The sequence below is a fragment of the Ursus arctos genome, unplaced genomic scaffold (assembly GCF_023065955.2).
Source record: "Ursus arctos isolate Adak ecotype North America unplaced genomic scaffold, UrsArc2.0 scaffold_20, whole genome shotgun sequence".
Lineage (NCBI taxonomy): Eukaryota > Metazoa > Chordata > Mammalia > Carnivora > Ursidae > Ursus > Ursus arctos.
This window is the reverse complement of record NW_026622875.1, coordinates 1,998,325-2,010,172: the sequence shown is the minus strand read 5'-3', so window position 1 is coordinate 2,010,172 and position 11,848 is coordinate 1,998,325.

Sequence of the window (11,848 nt, the reverse complement as noted above, 5' to 3'; positions counted from 1 at the left end):
GCCTTATGCCATATACAGAAATTAATTTTAAATGGATCTTGGTCCTAAGCATACAAAGTATGGTTCAAAACCATACGATGTCTAGAAGAAACAGGGGAAAATCACTGTGGCTTTGGATTAGGCAAAGGTATTTCTTATATAACACAAAAAGCATGATCTATTAAAAAATGATAAATTAAATCTCATCAAAACTAAAAATGTGTTCTCCTAACAACACACAATTGGGAAAATAGTAAGACAAACCACAGATTGAATGAAAATATTTGTAAATCATATATCTGATAAAGAACTTGTATTCATAATATGTAAAGAAAATTTATAACTCAATAAAAAAAGTCCATTTTAGAAATGGCAAAATAGTTGAATAGACATTTCATCTAAGAAGATTTGCAAATGATAAATAAGCACATGTTTTACTGGATCATTTTAATTTTTATGTCTTCAAGTTATCTAATCTTTTCCTCTGAATTTTCTAATCTGCTGTTAATCCCATACAGTGAAGTTTTGAAAAATTTCAAACATATTTTTCCTATCTAGAAGTTCTGCTTATATCTTTTCTATGTCTTCCATGTCTCTACTTAAATATGGTAAATGTTTCATATGCCTTCTCAAAAATATGTAATATAGTTATAATAACTTTTAGTGTATTTGTATACTAAATCTATCATCTGTGTCATTATTGTGTCGGTTTCTAACCGCCCATTGATACTACCAACAACCATTGCCTGCCATATTTCACTGCTCGGTTTTTTCTCATCCATTTAGTTTTTCTTCCCTCTTTTTTTTCCTCTCCCTAGTCCTTAAATATAACAACTCATCATCTGTTTCTTTTTTACCTCTATTTTTTTCTCTTAATAGAACATCTAAGTGATATTATTTATTTTCTTTATTTCAGAGGTTTTCACTGTATCATTTGCTTTAACATTTCTGTATACCTATAAGTTTTTTGTCCCTATTTTTTTAAATATATGTGCTCTCTCCTATTCACTCTTTCCCTGTGTTTCTATGTGATCATCCATAACATTTACATGTCCATGTATACAATAGAACTGATTTTTGTCCTTCTAAATCCATTCTTCCTCCTACACTAATTCCTGGCCTCTCTGTTAAGTTATGGCATTTCTTATTTTCATCCTTGTCCAATTGGAAAAAGTTGATTAACTTTTCAAATACTTAGTTACCTCATCTGTAATATTGATATGTTTATATCATTTCACTCACTGAAATTTATATGAACTACTAGTACTTGACCATGCTAGGGTTCTATCCTCAGTTCTCTCTCTGTTGACAACTCCTTATGTGATCTTATCCAGGATAATGGGTTTAAATTACCCCTGTACCATTGCAATCCCCACCTTAGCATGGCCCTGAATGCCAGACTCCTTTAAACACTTAGAATTATGATCATGATAGACATCCCAAAATCTACAATTAACTCCTGACTTAGTCTCACGAAATGTTCTCCTCCCACAGCTTCCTCATCTAAATAAATGCCGGCTTCACCTTTCTAGTTGCTCAGACCACAAATCTCAGGGACAATCTCTTTCTTCCCTTTCTGTCCCATCTCAGGGCCAATTCACCAACCAAGTGTTTTGGTTCTACCGACAATGTACATTAGGAAACTTTTGACTTCTCATGATTTTCATCTCTCTACTCTGGCTTAAACCTTCTTGATCTTTCATTGAAATGGTTGGAAGATCTTCCTAACTTATCTCCATGGTTCCACTGTTGTTCCTTTCCAATGTCCAGTTATCCTTTTAAAGCATTTATTAAAACTAAACACCTCCCCACGTCTTTGACCTCATCACCTACTGTTCTTCTTATTCATTCTCTTCTAGCCCCTTGGGCTCTGCTCTTCATCTGCCTGGAATATTTTTAATTTAGGTATTGGCACAGCTCAATCCCTTACTCTCTTCACATTTCTTCTCATGTTACCATATCAGTGAGGTCTTCCTTAGAGACCATACATAACAATAATCGCTCTCCTCCCCATTCCTGGCACAAGTTCCTCTCACACAATGAGCAGAAGTTGAATTATTTTTTCCAATTTTCACTCCAATTCCGTGTAAGAGGATTGTACATCCCTACTGATGCCATGTAACTTACAGTACCATCCTGCGGGAGGAATATTCTTGCCTACTTTATTGAAATCACACTTTGCGATATGACTTGTTTGACCAATGAAATGAGAACAGAAATGGTAGTATTCTAGCTAGATCAGAGGTTTTACTACTTCTTTTACAGTTTTGTTCAGTTCCCTGCACTTTTTGGTCTGCCATGAGAATGCTTTGTCGGACCACATCTGACCTGAGTCGATGTAAGGCACTATGATTTCAGAATTATTATCACAACATAACAGTTAAGGTTGACCATCTGGATATACTATATATTTCATATTTTATTTTATTGTCTTCCCTACAAAAGTGTTACTAACATGGGGGCAAGGATGTGGTCTGTTTTGTTTTCTCTAGTATCCACAGAACCTAACACAGTGCCTGACACATGGTGACATTCAATAAATGTTTGCATAATGGATAACTAAATAAATAACTGGTATACTTATATATCTATATCTATATATAAATACTAAATGTTTAAATATGAAATTAGCATTATTTAAAGTACCATGTTTTTTAAACTTTTATAGGCTCCATAATGTAGAGATGAAAGCTTTACACACAGTATCGGTTTAATATAAATTTTCTGAATATACTTAGAGTGATATTTACCATCAGTTTGTGTCAGACGATAAGAAATTTCAAACAAGTTTTTGATTTATTAATGACTTTCTAAAGTAGTGTGAATTTTAATCTCTTTGAGGATTGTGAAAGATATGCTTTAATTGACTCAAGCTGTCTACTGATGATTTGAATACTAATAAGTCCCCTCTAGGCTCATATTGGAAAGATCATGAGCTTTCAGTCTTATTAGACATTAACAATTAAGATCAGATTTGATTCAATATGTCAACAAAGATGTACTGAGTACTTATTATGTGCAGGCATCATTCAAGGAGTTAGGAAAATAATTTTAAAAAGTGATTTTAGATGCATATATAATATCACTATATTGAGTATGCTAGTTGAGAGGTCCAGGATAAAGTGAAAGATATTATATTTGAGCTAATATATGCAGTGGAATTTTTCTTTTATTTCTTGACAGAGATGAGAAAAGAAATTACATGAAGTCTTTCAATTTTCTTTTGCATGGTATTTTTATTTACAGGATTCCAAAAGAGTTAATCATTAATTCATTCAACATATACTCATTGAGCGTGTATCAAGTTCAAGGCAACCTGCTAGATCCATGTACTAAGATGATGCAGAAAACTTCTTCCCCTCAAGAAGTGCCAAAACAGCTATTTCCTATACAGATTGTGTTAAGAAAATAAAGAAAAATTCTACTTAAAAAAAAATAACCATGAAAGTGTAAATCACCTAATTTCGAGCTAAGGAAAGTGGATTTATTTTCTCCTAATGAAGAGGAAAGTGCAATTTGTGTAATCAGTGTACCTGGAAGACTGATACACCCAGGGAAGCTGAGCAGGTCCTAGGATGGCCAAATGTCCCAGGAGAGTCACTATCAGCCCCAGGTAAGATCATTTGCTCATGTGCTGTATAAATGTGATTATTTTCTACATGCAGGATAATATGAAAAAGTCTAGGAATGCTGCTTTAGAGAGTTTTACACTGTCATTAGAACCACCAAAGGTTTGGGCTAGAAAGTTATATTCATAATTTATTTATCACAGAAATGTTACTTACAGTTATTGAAAAACAATATGATAAGCAGCCAAAGACAGACAGCACTGAAATGAACAACAGACTGCCCTGGGTTTCTCTATGTCTTCGCAGATTTAAACCTCTGAATTCATGGTACGTGCTTTTTTTATCTCCCCTCTATTTTTCTCTCTGACTTCAAAATTTTGGATTTTTTGTTTTAAAATTCTAAGTTACTTATAGCAAATCTTTACTTCATCTCTAAATACTTCTATGACCTTTAAAAATATACACACAGCTACTCTGAACATTTATCATGGAAACATGTATTAATATACACGTAAGGTTTTTCAAACTCTGCTTCAAAGTTCCTAGTTCCTCCAGAGAGAAAAAATATATATATGTTCCCTCCCCCAGGATCCAACTTCAGAAGTGTTCCATTATGCTAGATAAAACAGTTTTCCTTATTCTCACAGAAACTTCCAAGATCTGTAATATTTTAATGTGCCTATAATATTTTATATATGGCATCCAGGATTTCTCACATTTGTTTAGCCATATACGTGGTTTTTGTTTCTTCCTTGAGCACTGGGGCATTTCGTAAGGGTAATAATGTTCAGTGAAACATTGTTGGGGAAATATGGATATTATCCTAAATTGTAAAATTCTCAACTATTCTAATATTGTTGTCAAAGATTAAATGCAATCCCAAGCCAAATCTAGTGACTTTTTGTGTGGTGGAAGCTGATAAGGTCATCTAAAATTTATTTGGAAATGCAAAAGGTCAAGAGCAGCCATAATACATTTGTTATCAATTATTATATTTTTAAAAATGCCCCCAAATTAGGAGCTTAAACAATACTCATTGTTTTGTGAGTCAGCAATTTGGATGAGGTAGCTGGGCACTTTCGTTGGCCTCCGCTGAACTTGTTAATGCTGTGAGAGTAAGCTGTTGGCTCTCTAGACGCTAGATGGTCCCTGAGGGTAGCAGTCACTTGTTGGAGGTTGGCACTGGTGGCTGTCTGGGCCTGTCTCTCTACATGTTGTCTCATCCTCCAGGGGCCTGGCCCTCCTTAGCTGGCTATTGAAGGGCATCAAGAAAACAAGCATAAAAGCTGCAAGACCTCATGAGACCCGGGTTCAAAAACACACAGTAATGCCTTCCACAGTCTCTTCCACAGTCTCTTTATCAACGTAACTCAAAGGCCAACCCAAGATTCAAACACCAGGGCAATAGACTCTAACCCATTATGTGAAAATTTGAAAAGAATTTGTGGCCATCATTAACCTACCACAAAAGAAAATCTTCAAAAAGGATGGAAAAGTTGAAGAGCTATACTAGCAGATAAGAAAATTTATTATAAAAGTATGATAATTAAGACATTGTGTATTAGTACAAATACAGACAAATAGATCAAATGAACAGATTAAGAGGGTATGGAAAGAGATCCTCACTCGATTTATGACAAAGATGAGGCTAGAGTTCAGTGGAGAAAGGTGGTGCCTATCTGGATTTATCTTTATTTTGCCTTTACTTTCATAAGATTTTTTTCCTTTGATATAAAATTCTGTTTGAAGTTATTTTTTTAAGGTATTTTCTTTAAACTTTAAATATTTTCTGTTTGTCTTTAGTCTTCAGTGTATTTACTAAGCTATGTCTGGGTATGGTTTTCTTTAAATTTTTTCCTTCTTGGGATTCATAGCTAGTGTCAAACCTGCAACAATCTTCGCTTCAAACTGAAGAAGGACAGTAGTAAATTATACGGGGACAGCAGTAAGCAAGAACAGTAGTAAGCAGTAACTGTAATTAGTAAACTCAAACTAAAGAAGATGGAAGTAGTTTGGATAGTAGTAGTAAATATAGCCCTGTAGTATAACAGCGATCCAAAAGTCCACACTGATATTAAATAGTTAGTTAGATAGAAAAGATAGAGAGATAGGGTATTAGTCAGTAGGGTTTCCATAACAGAATACCACAGGCTGGGTGGCTTAAGCAACAGAAATTTATTTTTTCACAGTTCTGGAGGCCAGATGTCTAAAATCAAGACCCAGGCGGGTTTGGTTTCTTCTGAGGCCTCTCTTCTTGCCTTGCAAACAGCCAGCTTCCTGATATGTGCTTACATGGGCTTTGTCTCTGTGCATGTGAGGTCCTTGTGTCTTTTTCTTTTCTTATAAAGACAGCAGTCTTATTAGTTTAGGGTCCGACTCTTAGGACCTCATTTAACCTCAATATCTCTTTAAAGGCTCTCTATCTAAATACAGTCACATCGGGACTTAGAGCTTCAATACATGAATTTTGGGAGAACATATTGAAGTCCATAGGAAGCAGATGATAGACACATACACACATACATACATTTAGATAGTTTACAACCATCAGTGTAAATTTAGGAAAGAACAATCAGTGGATGCTAACTCTCTGAGGGCTGGGATTTTCATGGATAGCAGGCTGTCTGCATAGTCTCCTAGTACATCCCTAGAAACTGCTCATTAGTTAGGAGACAAAGGGCGACTATATAATGGAGAAAGCAACCATGTGACTGGGTGAGCAGAATTAACATCACCAATGCAGAGCAGAGGTGTGCGATGTGCCTTCCAGATGGGATACCCTGAAAAAGACTCAATATCACTTTTATAATTTTCTGGTTGAGGATTTTTTTTTTTTTAAAGATTTTATTTACTTATTTGACGGAGAGAGAGACAGCCAGTGAGGGAGGGAACACAAGAAGGGGGGGTGGGAGAGGAAGAAGCAGGCTCCCAACAGGGGAGCCCGAAGTGGGGCTCAGTCCCATAACGCTGGGATCACGCCCTGAGCCGAAGGCAGACGCTTAACCGCTGTGCCACCCAGGCGCCCTACTGGTTGAGGATATTTAACCTGAATCTAACCCTGAGGAGGAATCAGACAATCCTGATGTAAAGCACGTTCTGTAATATAACTGGTTTGCATTCTTCAAAAGTGCCAGTGGTGTGAAAGACCAAAAAATAATTGTTACTGTTCCAGATGAAAGAAAAGTAAGTAAAGATGACACCCAGACGCAACACATGATCCTGAACTGGTTCCTGTACTCAGGGGGAAAAAATTATAAAAGGGATATTATTGAGATAATAGAAAAAATTGGAATGTAGACTATAAATTAGATAAAACTATTGTAACACTTTTAAATTTCCTGAATTTGTTAAGTATACTGTAGGTATGTAAAATAATGTCCTTGTTTGTAGGAAATACGCACTGAAACATTTAAGGATCAAGGGGCATGACATGTGTCACCCGAGGACTCTGCTCATCAGTCAGACTCACGAGGGCCTCACAGGCCACAGTGGGCACCGCTGTAATCAGACACCACAGGTTGGAATCGCAAGCTGCCAGAAGGGGAGTCAGACATTGCTTTTTTCCAGCAGTCCTTGCTGCAGTCCAACACTGCAAAGTCAGACATACTCCAGATCGGGAGGTTGCAGGAGCTGCCCAGCCTAAAAGCGTCAAGCTCCGCAGGCCCGATATCTCTAATAAAAACTCCACTGCAGTGATTCCAGGGTCCCTGGAAAGGCTGTGCCAGTCATAAGAGTGAACACACTGAGGGAAGCCTGAGGTATGGTTTACTACCAGGGATTCGTGCAGTGTATTGGTTAGAAATCTTTCTTTGCCATAAGCATCGAGTAACATTGATGACATTTCAACATTTATCACGTAACCAGAAGAATAGAGCTAGGGAGTTTATCATAGATCAAATTTTCATGCAAAGAGAAATATTTTTGCTAATTTTGCATAATTTTGGTCATGGCAACCAATTCTCACATGGTTCATAAGGAATAATAATGGTAGTGTGTGTGTATGTGTGTGTGTTCAGGACAGATAAAAGGAAAACATGCAACAAAATGATAACAACTGATGAATCCAGATAAAGGGTATATAGGAGTTATCTAACTATTCTTGAATCTTTTCTATAAGTTTGATAAATTTTCAATGTAAGTTTTTTTGATAGTGGATTATAATATAAAAAAAGAGGTAAAATCATTATTGTTGGAAACAATGAAACTTTATTTTTTAAAATTAATTTTGACCGTTTGATTTCCAAATAACCCAAATACAGTGTGTAATGTACATTTTCAGGGAAAAACAACCTCTCTTAACTTCCATGGTTATCTATGCAATGTGCAATTTCTCTTGGAGAAAGCCTGCTTGCCTTTTTAAAAAATACTGATAAAAGAGAAAATATAATCTGTTTAGACCATGTAGGATGATGATATTCAACGAACATAACATATGCTTTTTAAAAATCTGCTTCTTTTTTTCTACAGTTGTTTGGACATTGTAAATAAGAGTCAAATTTAATTATGCAGTTGACAAGAAACAAGGCATATTCTGTCTTTCCTAACTGGCGCAGAAAGTTGCCTTTCAAGCTTTTTTGTCTACAATCTACAAATCATTTGGAATTCTAGACACTTTCATGGAGTTCAAAAGTGCAGTCCACTTCATTTCTCATCCATGAATATCTGGATTGCCCTTAAAGCTATTAAAGAAAATGAGAATGAAAGCCTACATTCAAGTAGTGAGGCCAGTCGGGGGTGGGTAGTAATGAAATGAGACGAATCCATTTTACTGTTGTTGTTCCTGTATCCTCTTTACCGATCGAGTGTAATGAACATGTCGTGTATCAAAGAAATAAATGTGGAAGTAAAAAAAATGGATATTTTAAGTTCATTTTATATAGTTCAACAATTTAATAATCCCACTTAAGATTTTTGATCATGGATAATACATTAAGGATTGCTATAATACATTAAAAGATAGTTGTATTTTACATTTTCTTAGTACTTTATAGTCTTTAATGTTTCACTATGAATTCCTTCAGTAAACATTCCTTGAACATGTAACACATTTCCACATGGGAGAAATTATTTAGAAGAAATCAATCTTTCTGAGGTAGACGCTTTCATTCCCATTTTATAGATAAGTAAAGCTAAGAGTAAATATTAAAGTCTAACCAGATAGGAAACGAATGATTTTTAATATAGAGAACAATACTTCTATTTTTCATGTTTAATGCACGTTTATTGTCCTCTGATGTTGGCACTGTAGGACTACATACTAACGCTATGTAACACAATGCGTGTGTTCGATACTTTAGATGATCTTCACATGATGTAGACAAATCACTCCTAACTTCTTCCACGGCACCTCCTTCTTCTGGCCCTTGTGCAGTGAAATGTGGGTGCACATTTGTCGTCATTTTAAGTGAGTCAGGGATAGACTCTGTTATTGTGTTATATTAGAATGTGTTTCCATTTAATATATAGCATTCCTTTTTTGAAAAAAATATTTGAGTAGAACCAAGACTATGTCAACGTGAATATTACATAACCATGATAATGAAAACTTCCTACATTTCTATAAATTATGAACAAACTGTTATCACAAATATTACCGTTGTTTTCCTCACATCAGTCCTATATTGTAGATATTATTATTTCTGAATTAAAGGTAAGAAACTAAGATTCATTCTTGCCCAGAGACATACACCTAAGTAAGAAATAGATATAAAGTCATATCATGTTTAGTTTCAAAGTCCAATATTCTCACCTCACCAAAAAAAAAAATAAATGTTGTTTTACCCACAAACTTTGTGATGTAAGAAAGATGAGAAATTAGCTGTCTTATTTCCTCGGATTAAGCTCTTTAGGAGAGAATAAAAGTAGCCAAAGCTTGAAGTCTTGGAAAATTTGACTTTTATCCCAAGAGAGATTGGAAAGTTCTTACATACTTAAGGGTTATGTTCATGGCGATTGTGCAAAGTTATCCTTGAGTGCTGCCAAGAATTGAAGGAGAGCAAGTGGCCAGATCTCAGAGAATGTTGACTCCTCCTAGACAAGATGATGAGTGGCTGAAAATGTATCCCATCACCACAGAGGACACTGGCCTGAAGGCTGAGGTAAAGGCTGTGATTGTTGGTGAATGGTCATTAAACATCCTGAAAATTGTAATCAAAATGCTGGCTGTAAGCGTGGCATGTGGAGGAAGTGGATTCCTTGAGCTGTAGACCCACCCAATCCCCTATACATCACATAGACCCAACCAATGAGCAGCTCAGCACTATCTTTCATGGACTGGAGAACAATGCACAACCTTAAAAATCACACACAGGGTATGCGTTGGAGTCCTTGGGAGCCTGATTTCCCAAGAAAGCACAGTCTGAAAGAACTTTATTGTAAAATGTGATCCAGGGAGCAAGAGTGTGGAAGACATGTGGTGCAAGAATGGAGAGAGCCAGCACAAAAACGCACAATGCAGGTGGCCAGTAATTGCTTTTTCGTTCTAAAGGGACCTCCTGAAGAGCTATCTAAAATGCATCTCAGGACTGACTCTCAGGAAATTAAAAGAGAAAATTACACACCGTTGGTCAACGTTGTCCTTATGGGGCATAAACATCACCAATGGAGGAAATGCAAGAATGTCACTTTAGTATCAACAACAAAGTCCCAGGGTGGAAGCAAGAGAAGCTTTGCAACATGGGTCACATCACTGGTCACAGAAGCAGCAGCTGCAGTAAGAAAACTGCGAGGCCAAGAGCATCTTAAATAGCTCACGAGAGAGGTTCCAGATCAACTACTCTGATATAACTCAGATACACCCATATGCTCTATGAAGTCATTCATCACAGAATTGCCGCAAAGGGAAAGGTCCATGTCAGTCTCTGAAAAGATTTAAATTAAGGCGATTATGGAAACAAATCTTCATTGCTGTATTTGTTTGCAAAGAAATTCACCTCTCTTTTCCATCACCCATTTGTATTTGCTTATGCCCTCACCAACATCCCAACTGTCCTGTGTAGCTTGTCTTTATCACCAGGGGATCTGAGTTCTTACATTCTTTACCCCTGTCAAGCAGTGGTTGCTTTAATCATACATTTGCCACTTAGTCTTCTGTGGACTGGAAAATGAAAATATCATTTTCCATGCTCTTATTGTCTACCAGCAATCCTGGCTCCTGATGGAAATCAGGGTTCAATTATTCCTGCCAATTTAGTAACTGTTTTCTGTGCCTGCTGGATTATCGGTATTAAGAACCTCAACACGACTAGGTGTTAGTTGTGGCTTCACATTCAGTGAAACCTTTATTGCATTCCCTTGAAAACGAAGCTCGAATCCTGGGCCTCGTTTCCACTAGATCAGTTGCAGATGGGTTTTGGAATATACGAGAAAAGCTAATGGATCCAATGGCCATGCATCCATTGTATTACCTCCTTTGCCATAAAAATGTATCTTCTGGTAGAAGACAGTGCTCTGGAAGGACACAGTGTCATGCATGGTACTATTGTCAATATGTTAGACTCCTGTGTGACCTAGGAGAGCAAGACAGAGACGCTGGCAGAAATAGCACATTCAGGGAAGATAAATCTATATCCATGGTAGATGTTAACTCAGAAACCCAGGAGTGAGAAAGACAGACAGTCACAAAGCCTGGGTCTGAGATAAACTGTCCTCAGGCTGTGCCTGCAGCAGCTAGTCCAAGCCCACACGGAATGGGGCTTGCGGCGTTATGCGTGGGGGAAAAGTAAATATTATATGTTCAATGCAGGGTCCTAGGTCTCAAGGGAGAGAGGAAGGAGGCTCTTAAAAATCACTGAAATTTGATTTTTAGGCACCTAAAAGTCACTGACGTAATTCAATTTTATTGAGAAATATGACCTTCCTTGCAGTAAAGTATCTTATAAAAAATCGGACTATATTCAGTAATACTTATATCTATCGGAAGTAATCAAATGGATCAAAGAACCTGTTATTTCAAGGAATAAGACAGAACATTGCTAGAATTTATATCCTAAACAATCCCCAAAGTAGCTAACAAAGGCTTGATGGAGCTTTTCCGTAGCTGCTTGGGTATCAGATTTCTGGCCCATTTGGTCATATTCGGACAAATATCTTATGTGCTCATCTCAGATTGATAAGTTATAAAAATCCCCTAGTCAAGGACAGGCTCTGAAATGTAGCAGTCCCTGATTTTGGTCTCTAAGGTGCTGCCTTCCCTATCAACAGATCCCCCCTAACGGCTAAAGAAACAGGATAGCATTAAGCCTGAGATGGACCGCCCTTACCTTGTTAAACTCTTGGTCACTCACCACTGTAATTATGGT